This window comes from Lolium perenne, chromosome 3 (genome assembly GCF_019359855.2).
Source record: "Lolium perenne isolate Kyuss_39 chromosome 3, Kyuss_2.0, whole genome shotgun sequence".
Taxonomy (NCBI): domain Eukaryota; kingdom Viridiplantae; phylum Streptophyta; class Magnoliopsida; order Poales; family Poaceae; genus Lolium; species Lolium perenne.
In genome coordinates this window covers 132,393,373-132,408,538 of record NC_067246.2, presented here as the reverse complement: position 1 = coordinate 132,408,538, position 15,166 = coordinate 132,393,373, and positions in this window count along the sequence as shown.

Here is a 15,166-nt window from a genome sequence, read left to right as displayed (position 1 = left end):
CCGGAGCGGGGAAGTGCCCCCGGAAGGCTTCTCCATCGACACCGCTGCCATCTCCACCGCCATCATCATCACCGCTGCTGCTCCCATGAGGAGGGAGTAGTTCTCCATCGAGGCTCGGGGCTGTACCGGTAGCTATGTGGTTCATCTCTCTCCTATGTACTTCAATACAATGATCTCATGAGCTGCTTTACATGATTGAGATTCATATGAGTTTTGTATCACAATTTATCTATGTGCTACTCTAGCAATGTTATTAAAGTAGTTCTATTCCTCCTGCACGTGTGTAAAGGTGATAGTGTGTGCACCGTGTTAGTACTTGGTTTATGCTATGATCATGATCTCTTGTAGATTGCGAAGTTAACTATTGCTATGATAATATTGATGTGATCTATTCCTCCTACATATGCATGAAGGTGACAGTGTGCATGCTATGTTAGTACTTGGTTTAGTCTGTTGATCTATCTTACACTACAAGGTTACTAAAATATGAGCATTATTGTGGAGCTTGTTAACTCCGGCATTGAGGGTTCGTGTAATCCTACGCAATGTGTTCATCATCCAACAAAAGTGTAGAGTATGCATTTATCTATTCTGTTATGTGATCAATGTTGAGAGTGTCCACTAGTGAAAGTGTAATCCCTAGGCCTTATTCCTAAATACTGCTGCGTTACTACTGCTTGTTTACTGTTTCACTGTGTTACTACTGCTGCAATACTACCACCATCAACTACACGCCAGCAAGCTATTTTCTGGCACCGTTGCTACTGCTCATATATATTCATACCACCTGTATTTCACTATCTCTTCGCCGAACTAGTGCACCTATTAGGTGTGTTGGGGACACAAGAGACTTCTTGCTTTGTGGTTGCAGGGTTGCATGAGAGGGATATCTTTGACCTCTTCCTCCCTGAGTTCGATAAACCTTGGGTGATCCACTTAAGGGAAAACTTGCTGCTGTTCTACAAACCTCTGCTCTTGGAGGCCCAACACTGTCTACAGGAAAGGAGGGGGAACGTAGACATCACACGCCTAGGCGGAAAGATCCAGCTCTGCGGTTTTAGTCGGAAAACATACACGATCCAAAAATGAACAAGTAAAGGAGGTAAAAGACTCAAAGAGTGAACCAGATGCTTTATTTAATTGATCATGTATCATAAATATTACAAGATATGTAATGCAAAATTTGCTAAGTGTGGAAAGGACGTAGCTGTGCTATATTCTAGGGACGGTCTGTTTCATCGTATATGTCATCCGGATCCTCTCGTTTGCGTTTCCGGTGCCAGTTGGCAGGTCTGTCCTTTAGTTCCCGGAAATCGATGAGGTAGTATGATCCATTGTGGAGCACTTTAATGATGACAAAGGGTCCTTCCCATGGTGATTGCAACTTATGATCTTTCACCTGGCGAAGGCAGAGGACCAAGTCTCTGGCCATGAACGAGCGATTTCGGACTCGACGACTATGATAGCGTCAGAGCTTCTGCTGGTAAATGGTGGAACGTTGGTCTGCTAAATTCCGAGCTTCTTCGATCAGGTCCACAAATAGCTGTCTGGCCTCGTTAGCAGTTTCTTCATTGTAGGCGGAAACTCGCGGTGAATCATGGATGATGTCGGAGGGGAGCACAGCTTCGGATCCGTATACCAGGAAGAACAGAGTGAATCTTGTTGACCTGTTAGGGGTAGTTCGCAAACTCCACAGGACGGAGTCTAACTCCTCAGCCCAAGCTCCGGCTGCGCGGCGCAGCGGTTCTTCAAGGCGTGGTTTAATTCCGGATAGTATGAGTCCGTTGGCTCTTTCGACCTGACCATTGGACTGTGGATGAGCCACTGATGCCAAGTCTAGCCGCATCCCTACGTCATGGCAATAATCCTTCAATTCTCCTTGTGCGAAGTTTGTGCCATTATCTGTGATTATGCTGTGTGGGATGCCAAATCTCGTTATGAGGATGCATACAAATTTTAGTCCCGTAGCACCATCGGCTTTTCTCACTGGCTTTCCCTCGATCCATTTGCTAAACTTATCAACAGCGACCAGGAGGTACTCGAAACCGCCAGGAGATGATTTCTTTAACTTTCCAACCATATCGAGCCCCCAGACCGCGAACGGCCAGGTGATAGGTATGGTCTTCAGCTCCTGGGCTGGAGCGTTTGGTTGAGTAGCGTAGTACTGACAACCTCGGCAGGTTTTTACCAGCTTGTCAGCATCCTCTTTAGCTGTGAGCCAGTAAAATCCGAGCCGAAAGGCTTTGGCAATGAGGGATCTGGGGGCGGCATGATGCCCGCAATCCCCTGCGTGGATTTCCCTGAGGATTTCAATGCTGTCTTGATTTGAGACGCATTTAAGAAATACCCCTGTTGCACTTCGTTTGTAGAGCTGTCCATCAACTATTGTGTAGGATCTTGCTCGCCTTGTGATCTGTCGTGCGAGGACCTCGTCCTCCGGCAACTTTCGATCAATGAGGTAATCCAGGAACGGCTGTGTCCATGCCGGAATGATAGCCATCACTTCTCTTGCCGGAGATACTGCCAGATCCGGATTTTCCAGGTTAGCGCCCTTGACCGAGGGTATCCGTAAGTGCTCCAGGAAAATGCCAGGTGGAATTGGTTTCCTGCCGGATCCGAGTTTGGATAGCATGTCCGCCGCTGTGTTATCGTCTCACCTGACGTACTTGACTTCGTATCCGAGGAAGCATTTGGCGATCTCGTCAACTTCGTCTCTATAGGCCGCCATGACGGAGTTTCTGGCGTTCCAGGTTCCGGCTACTTGTTGTGCCACCAGGTCGGAATCTCCGCAGCAAATGATGTGCTTGATCCCAATTTCCTTAGCGATGCGCAGACCGTGTAGTAGAGCCTCGTATTCCGCCATGTTATTTGTAGCTTCAAAGTGGATCTGCAGAACGTACTGCAGTTCTTCTCCGGTAGGGGACTTCAGGGTGACTCCGGCTCCTGAGCCTTGATGCTGCTTGGATCCGTCGAAGTGCATGACCCATGTTTCTGGTTCCGGCTCCAGATTTGCATCCGGAGCCTCTGTCCAATCTGCGACAAAATCTACCAAGACTTGGGATTTAACCGCAGTCCTGGCTTTGTAAGCGATGTCGAAGGCGGATAACTCGATGCCCCATTTTTCTGTGCGCCCTGTTGCGTCAGCGTTGTTCAAAATCGTCGACAGCGGAGCTTTGCTCACAACTGTTATTGGGTGCTCTTGGAAGTAGTGTCTCAGCTTCCTGCTGCCTAGGAACACGCCATAGGCTAGCTTCTGAAAGTGAGGGTATCGTTGCTTGGATTCCGTCAGTACCTCGCTAATGTAATAGACTGGTCTTTGGACTCCGTATTCGTGATCTTCTTCCTTTCGCTCCACCGGATAGGTGGGGAGGTGAGTATTTCCTTCAACCCCTGAAGTGCTGCATCTGCTGCGTCGTCCCAGACAAATTTGTCTGTTTTCTTCAGCAGTTTGTATAAAGGTAGCGCCTTCTCGCCAACACGGCTAACAAACCTACTAATTTCTGCAACACAGCCAGTTAGTCATTGCACATCTTTGAGACAAGTTGGCCTTTTGATACACAGGATTGCCTTGATTTTTTCCGGGTTAACCTCAATGCCTCTGTGAGAGACGACGAAGCCAAGGAGTTTTCCAGCTGGGATGCCAAAGATGCACTTCAGCGGATTCAACATCATCTTGTACTGACGGAGATTCTCAAAGGTTTCTGTGAGGTCGCTGATCAAGTCGGATCCTTTTTGGGTCATGATCGCGATGTCATCGACGTAAGTGTGTACGTTCCGGCCAATTTGGTCCTTCAGGCACCGCTGCATCGTACGTTGGTAGGTGGCACCTGCATTTTTCAAACCAAAGGGCATGGTGACATAGCAGTAAGTACCGAAAGGGGTGATGAACGAGGTCGCCTTTTGGTCGGACTTCTTCATCCGGATCTGATGATACCCGGAATATGCGTCAAGAAAACACAGAAGTTTCGCCACTGCCGTCGAATCAATGACTTGGTCAATGCGCGGCAAGGGGAACGGATCCTTCGGACAATGCTTGTTCAAGCCGGAGTAATCGATGCACATTCTTAGTATTTCAGTGTTCTTTTTGGGTACAAGGACGGGGTTTGCGACCCAATCAGTATGGATAACTTCTACTACAAAACCTGCCTCTAGTAACTTTGCTAGTTCCATTCCTATGGCGCGGCGGTTCTTATCGCCAAAGCGTCGCATAGCTTGCTTCACCGGTTTAGCTCCCGGATTTATGTTGAGGTAGTGCTCGGCGAGTTCCCTAGGTACTCCGGGCATGTCAGAAGGTTTCCATGCGAAGATATCCAAGTTAGCGCGGAGGAACTCGACGAGCGCGTCTTCCTATTTGGGGTCCATGTTGGCTCCGACTGAAACCTGCTTGGAGCCATCGCCTACGATGAGGTCGTGCTTCTTGGTTTCTATCGCGGCCTTGAAGGAGGTCTTCTGTTCGGAGATCTGCTTCTTGGTGGTCTGCATCTCAGTCAGATCCACCGTGACTCTGTAGCCTTGCAGCTCCTCTCCAGATATCACAGACTCTGCGAAGGCGGCTTCGCCTAACTCGCACTCGTGAGCCTTCTTGTAGTCTCCGGATACGGTAATCATACCCTTTGGACCCGGAATTTTGAGCTTGTTGTAGATGTAGCACGCTCTTGCGTGAAACTTGTGGTAGGTGGGCCTGCCGAAAATGACGTGGTAGGAGCTCTTGAAGGGCACAACCTGTTATCACCAGAATTTAGCCAGAGCCGGAGATGGGCCGTAATTGAGATGGGCTTGGAGGAGGTGCGCATGAAGTGTCTCTAAATCGGCCTTGTACGAGAGTTTGGGCTAGAGTGTCCGCGAATCTGTACATTATGATAGATTAGAATTAAGAGATAGAGTTTAGCTCGAACACGATTAGGTTTATTCCCGAATTAGAAAGTCCACGGACTATAAATATGTATCTAGGGTTATTGAGAAAGGAGGACGACCACGTTCACAACAAACACAATCTAGGCGCATCGCCACCCCTTGTTTCGAGGGTTTCTTCCGGGTAAGCATCATGCTGCCTAGATCGCATCTTACGATCTAGGCAGTATAGGTTTATTCGTTATCTGGTGTTGCTCGTACTGAAGCCTTGTTGATGGCGAGTAACACTACTTATCATAGATGTTTTGGGGCTTGCATCGTTGTTCTTCTGATATGCTTGCTTAGCTATGCTGCCCCTCGATGTCTAGCCGCCCTTACACCTATCTTAGGTGAAGGGCGGCATCTTGCTTCATCTTTATTTAGTAGATTTGATCTGTTATAGTTGCTCCTTGTTCTGTAAGGATTAGTTTGATATCCGTATGGTTAGGCCTTGCAAACGGGTTGAACGATCCGGTAGTGCGTTAGGTATGGTTTGCCGATCCTAGAAGGGATGTTCCGGGAATCGACTCTATGTTGGTTTTTAGGCCTCTTTTAGGGTTAGTTTTCCATCACCTTTCGTATCTGCTAGGCTCAACTACGTGTAGGATGTTCCGATTATACGGTGAAAACCCTAAACTGTCGTAGATCGATTTAGCTTAATATTAATGAAGCAGGATACCCATGTTATTGCAAGATCTATCATGAACCATGGGTCGATCGGCTCTATGAGCCGATGAGCAGGGTAACCTGAGAGCCGATCGAGGCTCATTTAATGTTTACGTGTCTACCATGCAGGAAACTAATCGAAGCGATCCAACACCTTCCTGACCAGGTATAGGTCAGGTGGCACGCCCTTGCGACCGTCAGGACGTGTGCCAGAGCATTGCGGGCCGTTGACCGAGGGACCACGGCCCACCAGCAGTCTTGGGAGCCTCCCGGCTCTTCGTGTTGCTCGTCGGTGCTCGCCGGTGGGTTTTGGCAGGCAACACATTCTGGCACGCCCGGTGGGACAATCTGCAGCAACCACGTCAACATCTGCAGCTGAGATGTCGGACGAACCAGTCAAGTACAAAGATCTGCCTGAAGAGCACAAGAAGAAGTATGATGAGCTTAAGGCTCTCTTCGAAGCCGATCTCATCGGCTCTTTCGAAAAAACCCGTTTACATGGCATTAGGTTCAAAGGATTCACACCCGAAGGCGTGCTCGATGGAGTAGATCTGTCTCTTCCTTCGGAGGAGCGCACCAGAGCCCTGCGCCAGGAAACCAATTATATGGTGGCTCATTCTCTACATCGTCATTCTGAGAGCCTGGTGAACGCTTTCGAGCGTGTTGCGCTTCGTGTGGTTCAGGAAATCATGAAGCATCAGTATTCTCCGTCAGGACCTACCCTAGGGACTCACCAGGGGGAAATACCGTTCCACACCAGGCCGCAACTGCCATTCACGCTTGCAGCTCCACACCAACAAGGTTCACCGGCATACGTCGTCTACAAGGTTGGAGGTGATCCTGGCGATTATCAATTCTTGTATGAGCCGCCCAAAGAGATCCCACATGGATACGTGTGCACATACGTGCCGGACTGCAACAACTGGGCGCACACAAACCAAATTACAGCAGGAGGGATTGCTGGAGCAGGAGGGAGTTCTGGAGCAGACGCTGAGAAACAGGCGTGGCTAGCTAAATATGCCACCAGAACGAGTCATGAAAGCTCAGCCCCTGCAGCTCATACCATGGATCAAATCAGTGCAATCCTGAGAGATCAATTCGGTATTCTGCCAAAGAGGAGAACAATCGGCTATTCCAAGCCGTATCCCAATGAATATGACCTGATCCCGCTGCCGCCCAAGTATCGGCTCCCTGACTTCACAAAGTTCAGTGGATCAGAAGGGTCTAGCTCAATTGAGCATGTGAGCACAGTTGGGCATGGTTTCAGCATCAGACCCGCTACGTGTAAGGTTCTTTGCGCAATCTCTCACGGGTCCAGCTTTTGGGTGGTACACCTCGTTGCCACCAGATTCAGTTCGGACATGGAAGCAACTGGAAGAGCAGTTTCATGTACAATACCACTCAGAAGCTACCGAAGCTGGCATTGCCGATCTGACGCAGGTGCGGCAAAGGTGGGGAGAGACGGTGTCTGAGTACATTCAGCGTTTCAGAACCGTCAAGAACCGATGTTATTCGGTTCGTTTAACTGAGAAAGAAGCAGTCGAGCTGGCAGTGGCAGGCCTCACAGCGCCACTCAAGGATCTGACTTTCCAAGTGGAATACAATTCACTGGCACACATGGTTCAGAAGTTAACATTATATGAACAGCGCCACCCAGAATTGTACCAAGACAAGTTCAAGCGCCCGATAGGCCTGGTCGAGGCAGATGAAGTTGAAGACTTTGCAGAAGATCAGGAAGTCGCCGTGGCTGAATGGACTCGGGGGGGAGGCCCCGTGTCCTGCAAATGGGTAAAGCAACCAGGGCCTTCGAAAGGGTTCGACTTCGATATAAGCAAGACTGAGCAGATATTCGACTTATTGCTGACAGAAAAGCAGCTGAAGTTACCTGAAGGCCACAAATTCCCTACGACGCAAGAGTTGAACGGGAGACCGTACTGCAAATGGCATCGTACGTTCACCCACGTCACCAACGACTGCAAAGAGTTGCGTCGACAGATTCAAATGGCGATAGAACAAGGCCGATTGATCTTCGGTCAGTTTGCCATGAAAGTGGACATGCAACCGTTTCCTGGCGTCAACATGGTGGAGCTCAACCATTCTACGAAGCGTCAGCCGAGTTTCTCTTTCGATATCAACATGGCAGGGCCTGTAGACCACCATGGTAAAGATAAAGAGGAGAGCAGTCACTCCCGTGGCAAGGATAAGAAGGAGGCCGATCCACGCGACCGGCCCCAATATGATAACAGACGGTACCTCACCGAGGAAGAAGTGAGAAGCGTGCGGTACCAACGACCACTTTCCGCGCATCTCCTTAACAAATATGAGTACCAGTACGACCGACGCCAGCGGTACGACGTAGATGACGACGTATATCGTCGGTCTGGTGCAGACAACAGAAAACATCGTCGATATGATAGAGACGACGAAGGATATGAATGCCGCGCTAAAGGGAGATCAAGAGAGCAGGAAGACATGGACAGACACTGGGATTGTCCTTTCTTTAAGCACTGCTGGGACTCAGGAATGAGCCGATTGCCTACAATCAACAACTGCCCAGAATGTAGACAGCAGAGGAAGGGAACAAGTGAGGTTTCAGTGTTCAAGCGTCTAGGGCCTCTCCCACCTCAGAACAGACGAGCTGAGTCATCTCGAGATGAAGACTTCGAGGAGTCAGAAGATGAAGAAGAAGATAGGTACCACCGGCCGAGGTGGTGCCCTGATGGACTCAGTCATTCCCAGAAGCGTAGGGTTCAGCGGCTACGTAACTTGGAGGAAGCCGAAGCGCGGTGCACAGCACACGTTGAGGAAAGCACGGCCCGATCTGGCCGTGAAAATTCAGCAGACATTGGAGACGGAGGCGCGTCCACAGAAGAAAGAATGGCACCCCAAGCAGACAAAAGCCGATGCAGAGGCATCGACTGACACAAATATGGTGTTCATACTGCCGTCGGAGTTTTATGCTCCAAGAACTGAAGAAGTGCCAGTAGCACAGTTCGACTGCGGCCCACGGCCAGTTGTCTTTGAGAAGCCACGAGAGAGGAGCTACAGACACTTGAAGGCCCTGTACCTAAGAGGTTATATCAATGGGCAGCCTGTCAACAAGATGTTGGTCGACACGGGAGCGGCAGTCAATATAATGACATACTCCATGCTACGGCGTTTGGGACGCTCTAACGAAGATCTAATCAAGACCAACATCACACTAAGCGATTTCAACGGCCAAGCATCAGAAGCGCAAGGCGTGCTGAACGTTGATCTAACCGTGGGTCAAAAAACCATCCCTACGTCATTCTTCATCGTCGACGGCAAGAGCACCTATGCTGTCCTGCTAGGGAGGGATTGGATTCACGCTAACTGCTGCATTCCATCTACGATGCACCAATGCCTAATACAGTGGGATGGAGATGAAGTGGAGGTCGTTCATGCAGATGACTCGATCGAGATCTCACTAGTTGGCATGAATATTTGGGATGCAGACGATCAAGAGCCGATCTCTGGAATCAGTTTGGACGGCTGTGAGCGCATCGAAGCGTCAAAAAACGGGGTGAGGCTGGTCTTATCCACCGGCCTGACAGAGTAGCAAGACCAGGGGCAATGGACGTACGTGGCGAGGCCGATCCCTGCGATCGGCCCCAAAAAATAAAAAGCAATGATCTCATCTCAAGCATGTCACGTAGCCAGAGTAAAGCACAACATCGAGCTAGCAGGTGGAGCCGATGTTCAGGTACAATTCCTGGAACCGGATTACTAGAAGTCGATATCTTCAATTACATGAAAGATTCGGCTCGGGGGGCACCTAAACGGATAAGATACAAGGCCATGAAGTATGTTCCCAGGGGTTGTCAATGACCAGCATCGCAAGAAATATTCGCAGGAAATAAATATTCGCAAGAAATATTTCCCAAGTATATGGGATGATGGACAGTGAGACATGGGGGCCGATACATGAAATCGGCCAAATACATCCAAAGTACAGCCGATGCACAGACATCGACTTTAGAATAAAAAGCCGATGTGCAGCCATCGACTCGAGAAGTACAAACCATTACAAGCAGAGGTACAAGCTCAATTGAGCAGTTATCAGGGTACACAGAAGAGCTCTACTGAAGGAATGCCTCAAGAGCATGGAGGGCGTTAGCACGAACATGATCCACCTCGGCGATCTCAGCCTCATCATCTTCGTCCTTGCCTGTCACCAGCTGCTTGTTCAGGGCACGTATTTCGGCCAGATCAGTCTTCAGTTCAGCTTTGAGGCCTTCTGCTTCCTCGTGGGAGTGGGCAATTAGGGCTTCCTTATCTTGGATGAGCTGTTTGGTTGCCCGGACCCTCTCTTCAAGGTCCTCCAACTCCTTTCGCAAGGTCTCAAGTTCAGCAGTGCTGACAGAGGTGTCAGTTTTGGCGTCCAAAGCTGCCTTCTTCTCATTAAGCCGCTGACATTTGTCTGCAATATCGGCTTTCAACGGAAGCTGGGCATGGTGTAGACCGATTCTCTGACGAGCCAATTTCACCCTTGACCTGTAGGCAGACAGAGTCACGATTGGCCAGAGTTTCACCTGCAACGTCACCGGGAGATGAGGCTGGACGTCTTCAAGGATGCTCTTCACTTCGTCAGGGTTTTCAACCAATGTCTCAATTGAGGAGGAGAGCAGGGCCTTGAGATGCTGGAGTTGACCATGTGTAGCATTGGGGCCTGGCTCTTCACTGGCTTTAGATATAGCTGGTTCGATGGATTCAGGGTCGAACGTTAGTAAGCTTGAGAGGTCATGACCCTGACGAACAACAAGAACAATGTCAGTATACAACGAAAGAGAAAGGTAGAGCTAAGGAAAGGGAGTGTACCTCTCCTAAGACCAGAGGAACAGCCGATGAAGAGGTGATCGGCTCATGTGTTTCTGCTGTGGGCTTGGCCAAGGTGGCAACCTTGTCAGCTACACTGTCAGGAGTTGCTAGGTCCAGGGTGGCGGATGGCATCAATACTTCCTCGACTTCCCCACTGGAGGTGTCATCAGTCTGCAGAGGAAGTGGTTAGCCGTTAAGAATAGCAACAGGTTAGCATGAAATATGAGCCAAGGAGAATATGGAGAGTAATTACATCCAAAACCTCCTGGTTTGATGAAGAGGTTCGCGGTTCCTTGCGAGCTCTCTTGATACATCGGCTCTTTGTGCGTAATCCGCCCTGCCCTGCTTTGATGGGAGCTTGGGAAGCAGCAGGTTCAGGAGCTGACCTTTTCTTGGAAGCTGACGGTGGCAAGTCTGGCTGGCTCTGTGTGGTGGTTTTCCCAGAGTTGCCCGAGCTCGAGTCCCTTCGACTGGACTGTGTCTCCTCGCTGGAGTTTTCTTCAGTAGAGGTCTGTAAAAGAAATACAGGCATGATTGCAGGAGCCTAGAAGGATAGATGAAATCAGCCAAGGCATGGATCAGTTTACGTGCAAACTTTCTGGGGCTGGAGTAGGTTTTTGGCACTTCAAGGTCTTCCTGGCGGCTACTTTCCTCACTGCTGTTCTCGCCTTAACTGAGGCTTGGGGGGCAGCTGGCCTAGAAGATGCTCTACTCTTGGAAGCTGATTTTTGTGGAATCGGCTGGCTCTGCATCACGACCTTTTTCAAGGGTGGTGAGTTTTTGCAGAAGAGGACCACCGGAGCTGGTGGGAGGAAGTTGAAAGGGGAGCCGTCATCATGTACAGGTTCTGGGCCGTCTTGTTACTGCAAGAAGATAGAGCAGGATTATAAAAGGAAAGAAATCATTGTGAGCCACTTCAAGAAAATTTGTGAGTAGTGGTACCTGTTCTGCAGGGACGTCATATTCAGCATCAAGTTGTTTCAGCAACGGTCCCAGAGCTCTCCTGAAGGCATGAGTCTTCCACATTGGCCACCAAGTCTCAAAACCATCGGTTGATGAGGTGAAAGAGAGGTTGTGAGGAATTGGGATGGTTAGAGTGTCAAAGAAAGAGTAACACCTCTGGCCCGTGAGGACATCGGGCAGATCAGCTCTGCTCTCTGTTAAGTGGTGGAGGAAGAAATGGGGAGACACCTGCCCAAGACCAAATTGCCGGGCTGTTACGACTGGCTGATAAGACTCATAACCAGGTTTGATGATCCTGTTTGAGGTGCTCATGCCAACTGGAAGGAAGCAGGGACGGATCATGATGGAATACAATTGCCGAGTGCTGGCGTCATCGGCAAAGCTGTCTAGCCTGAAGGAGACTGGATTTTCGAAATTTTCAGACTCCGTATAAGGAAAGAAGAGAGGATTGTCCAGGCCTTGGTAGAAAATTCTGAACCACTCCGATGCTTCCTTGAGGGCCAGTCTACTACCTGGAAGGCTATATAGAGCTTGGCCGTAGTTAGTGCACCGGATTGGCTTCCCGTTAATATCTGGAAAGGTGCAAGTGGCCAAAGGTGGAAAGTTTGGGACATGATTCTGGAAATACAGTTGAGCCCATAGTTGAATAAACCACCAGGGACCTCCTGTTTTGACTGTCTTTTGGGAAAACAGTTTGACAGACATTAGTTGGAGATATCGATAGACCTCTCCAAGGAACAGTTTGCCAATGCCCAGCTGTGTGCCTCTGGCAAGTTCATAGGCAAAGGAGAGATAGTTCTTGGTTGGAGCGAGTGAAGGGCCACAGAATATGAAGTGTTCCAACCAGAAATTCAGGAAGGCTGTGTGTTCTTTCTCTGTTACAGGGCCTTTGTTTTTCATGTGGCGTCGAAGATAAGCACCCCAGTTTGTGCACTCTGTTTTGGAAGAGAGTGTGAAAGGGACCTTTGGCAGCATAAAAGCAGAAGGGCTTGGGGATGCAATGTCTAGACCAATGATCATGGCCACGTCTAGTAGGGTTGGTGTCATGGGGCCATGGCCAAACATGAAGCAATTTAAAGCATCAGACCAAAAGTAGCCGATGGTTTTCAGAAGGTTTTCATGTTTCTCAAGTGGAGACAGTGATAAAGCTAAAGCATCAGCTATTCCTGTGGTTTCCCAGGTGGCTTGGTGGGTTTTGGATATTCTATTGTACCATGAAACCCAATCTTCAGGAGGATTAGGTCAGGCTCGTAAGCAGTCGGCCCAAGAAGTTAGATCTAAATTCTGGTTCACGAAGGGAATTCTATTGGCCTCGCATGAAATCAAATGGGCAGGACTTTCAGTAGAACGAGGGCCAAGACAGAGAGAATTTGGAAGAGAAGGATGCGGCAGCAGAATGTCTGATACCTAAAAAATTAATGACGGAACGAGATATTAATTCAGATGTTTGCTGTTAATGCTAACGATATGCTCGGATAAAGAGGAGCGGTTGAGGATTTCCTTCAGGCCAGAGACCGTAGAGTTGGCGTTGGATGATTCCGCCATTGGGTTTGCTGCGGATTTGAATCTGCGCGATTGAGATCTGAGTTTCGCGTGGCTGTAAGTTGGATCTGTTCGAACGGCGATTTGGGGATCTGAGTTTGCTCTTCAGACAAAGGTTGCAGGGTTACCGTTTGAAATAGGCAACTGATTTGGCCTTACTCACGTTTTATGGTAAAGGCCGATGCGCTGCCATCGGCTCTTTGCGCGTTGACTTGTTTTGACAATCGGCAAAATTGTTATGAAGGCAAAATCGACATAGAAACATTTTCTTCATTAATAAGAGGATTTTTACAGGGAAGAGCCGATTGCTCAGGAGAAGAAGAACAAAAGAGCCGATTACTACTACTAGTCCTATGCTAGTAGTCCTAGTCTAAGGGCCGTCGCTGCCCTCGTCGGCGCTGTCGTGGCTGCCGTCAGCGCTGCTACCGGCGAGCTCCTCGTCACTGCTGCCGTAGCCCTCGGCAGGTGCCTCTTCCTCCTCATCGTCATCGTCGTCGTCCGACCCGGCGCGGAAGCGCTTCGCCGGCGGCTCGTCGGAGAACGAGGAGGTTTCCTCCTCCTCTTCCTCCTCCTCGTCGGAGGAGGTGAAGTCGTCCCAGGAGAAGGAGTCATCCTCCCTCTCCGCCTCCAGCTCCCCATCGACGAGGAACTGGAAGTCGTCTTCTCCGTCGGTCAAGGACTTGTCATCCTCGGACCAGACGGAGGAGTCGTGATCCTCCTTGTCCCACGTTGTTGGGGCGAGGATGTCGTGCGCCGCCAATGATCCCCACTCCAGCGTCGACTCGCGAGAAGAAGAGGACAGAGAGGAAAGATCCGATGAGGTAGAGGAGGAGGAGGAATCCATGGTGCGAAGGAGGGTTTTTTTGCCGATGGCTAGTGCGGAAAAGGGGGATGAAGAGGCAAGCTGCTCGACGCGGTTAAATAAAGGGGATATAGTGGAGATTTAATGCTACGGCGGTTTCCGAGGACATGGTGCCAAAACTGTCAAATCGTGCAAAGAAGTTGAGAAGGCAAGGCATCATGATGAAGGATACTGTGATGGTTCTGCTCTGCCACGACGTGACCCTACGAAGAAAAAACAGAGTGGTTTTGAAATTATCATTACCAAAACCAGGGGGGCATGTGTTATCACCAGAATTTAGCCAGAGCCGGAGATGGGCCGTAATTGAGATGGGCTTGGAGGAGGTGCGCATGAAGTGTCTCTAAATCGGCCTTGTACGAGAGTTTGGGCTAGAGTGTCCGTGTATCTGTACATTATGATAGATTAGAATTAAGAGATAGAGTTTAGCTCGAACACGGTTAGGTTTATTCCCGAATTAGAAAGTCCACGGACTATAAATATGTATCTAGGGTTATTGAGAAAGGAGGACGACCACGTTCACAACAAACACAATCTAGGCGCATCGCCACCCCTTGTTTCGAGGGTTTCTTCCGGGTAAGCATCATGCTGCCTAGATCGCATCTTGCGATCTAGGCAGTATAGGTTTATTCGTTATCTGGTGTTGCTCGTACTGAAGCCTTGTTGATGGCGAGTAACACTACTTATCGTAGATGTTTTGGGGCTTGCATCGTTGTTCTTCTGATATGCTTGCTTAGCTATGCTGCCCCTCGATGTCTAGCCGCCCTTACACCTATCTTAGGTGTAAGGGCGGCATCTTGCTTCATCTTTATTTAGTAGATTTGATCTGTTATAGTTGCTCCTTGTTCTGTAAGGATTAGTTTGATATCCGTATGGTTAGGCCTTGCAAACGGGTTGAACGATCCGGTAGTGCGTTAGGTATGGTTTGCCGATCCTAGAAGGGATGTTCCGGGAATCGACTCTATGTTGGTTTTTAGGCCTCTTTTAGGGTTAGTTTTCCATCACCTTTCGTATCTGCTAGGCTCAACTACGTGTAGGATGTTCCGGTTATACGGTGAAAACCCTAAACTGTCGTAGATCGATTTAGCTTAATATTAATGAAGCAGGATACCCATGTTATTGCAAGATCTATCATGAACCATGGGTCGATCGGCTCTATGAGCCGATGAGAAGGGTAACCTGAGAGCCGATCGAGGCTCATTTAATGTTTACGTGTCTACCATGCAGGAAACTAATCGAAGCGATCCAACACCTTCCTGACCAGGTATAGGTCAGGTGGCACGCCCTTGCGACCGTCAGGACGTGTGCCAGAGCATTGCGGGCCGTTAACCGAGGGACCAGGGCCCACCAGCAGTCTTGGGAGCCTCCCGGCTCTTCGTGTTGCTCGTCGCTGCTCGCCGGTGGGTT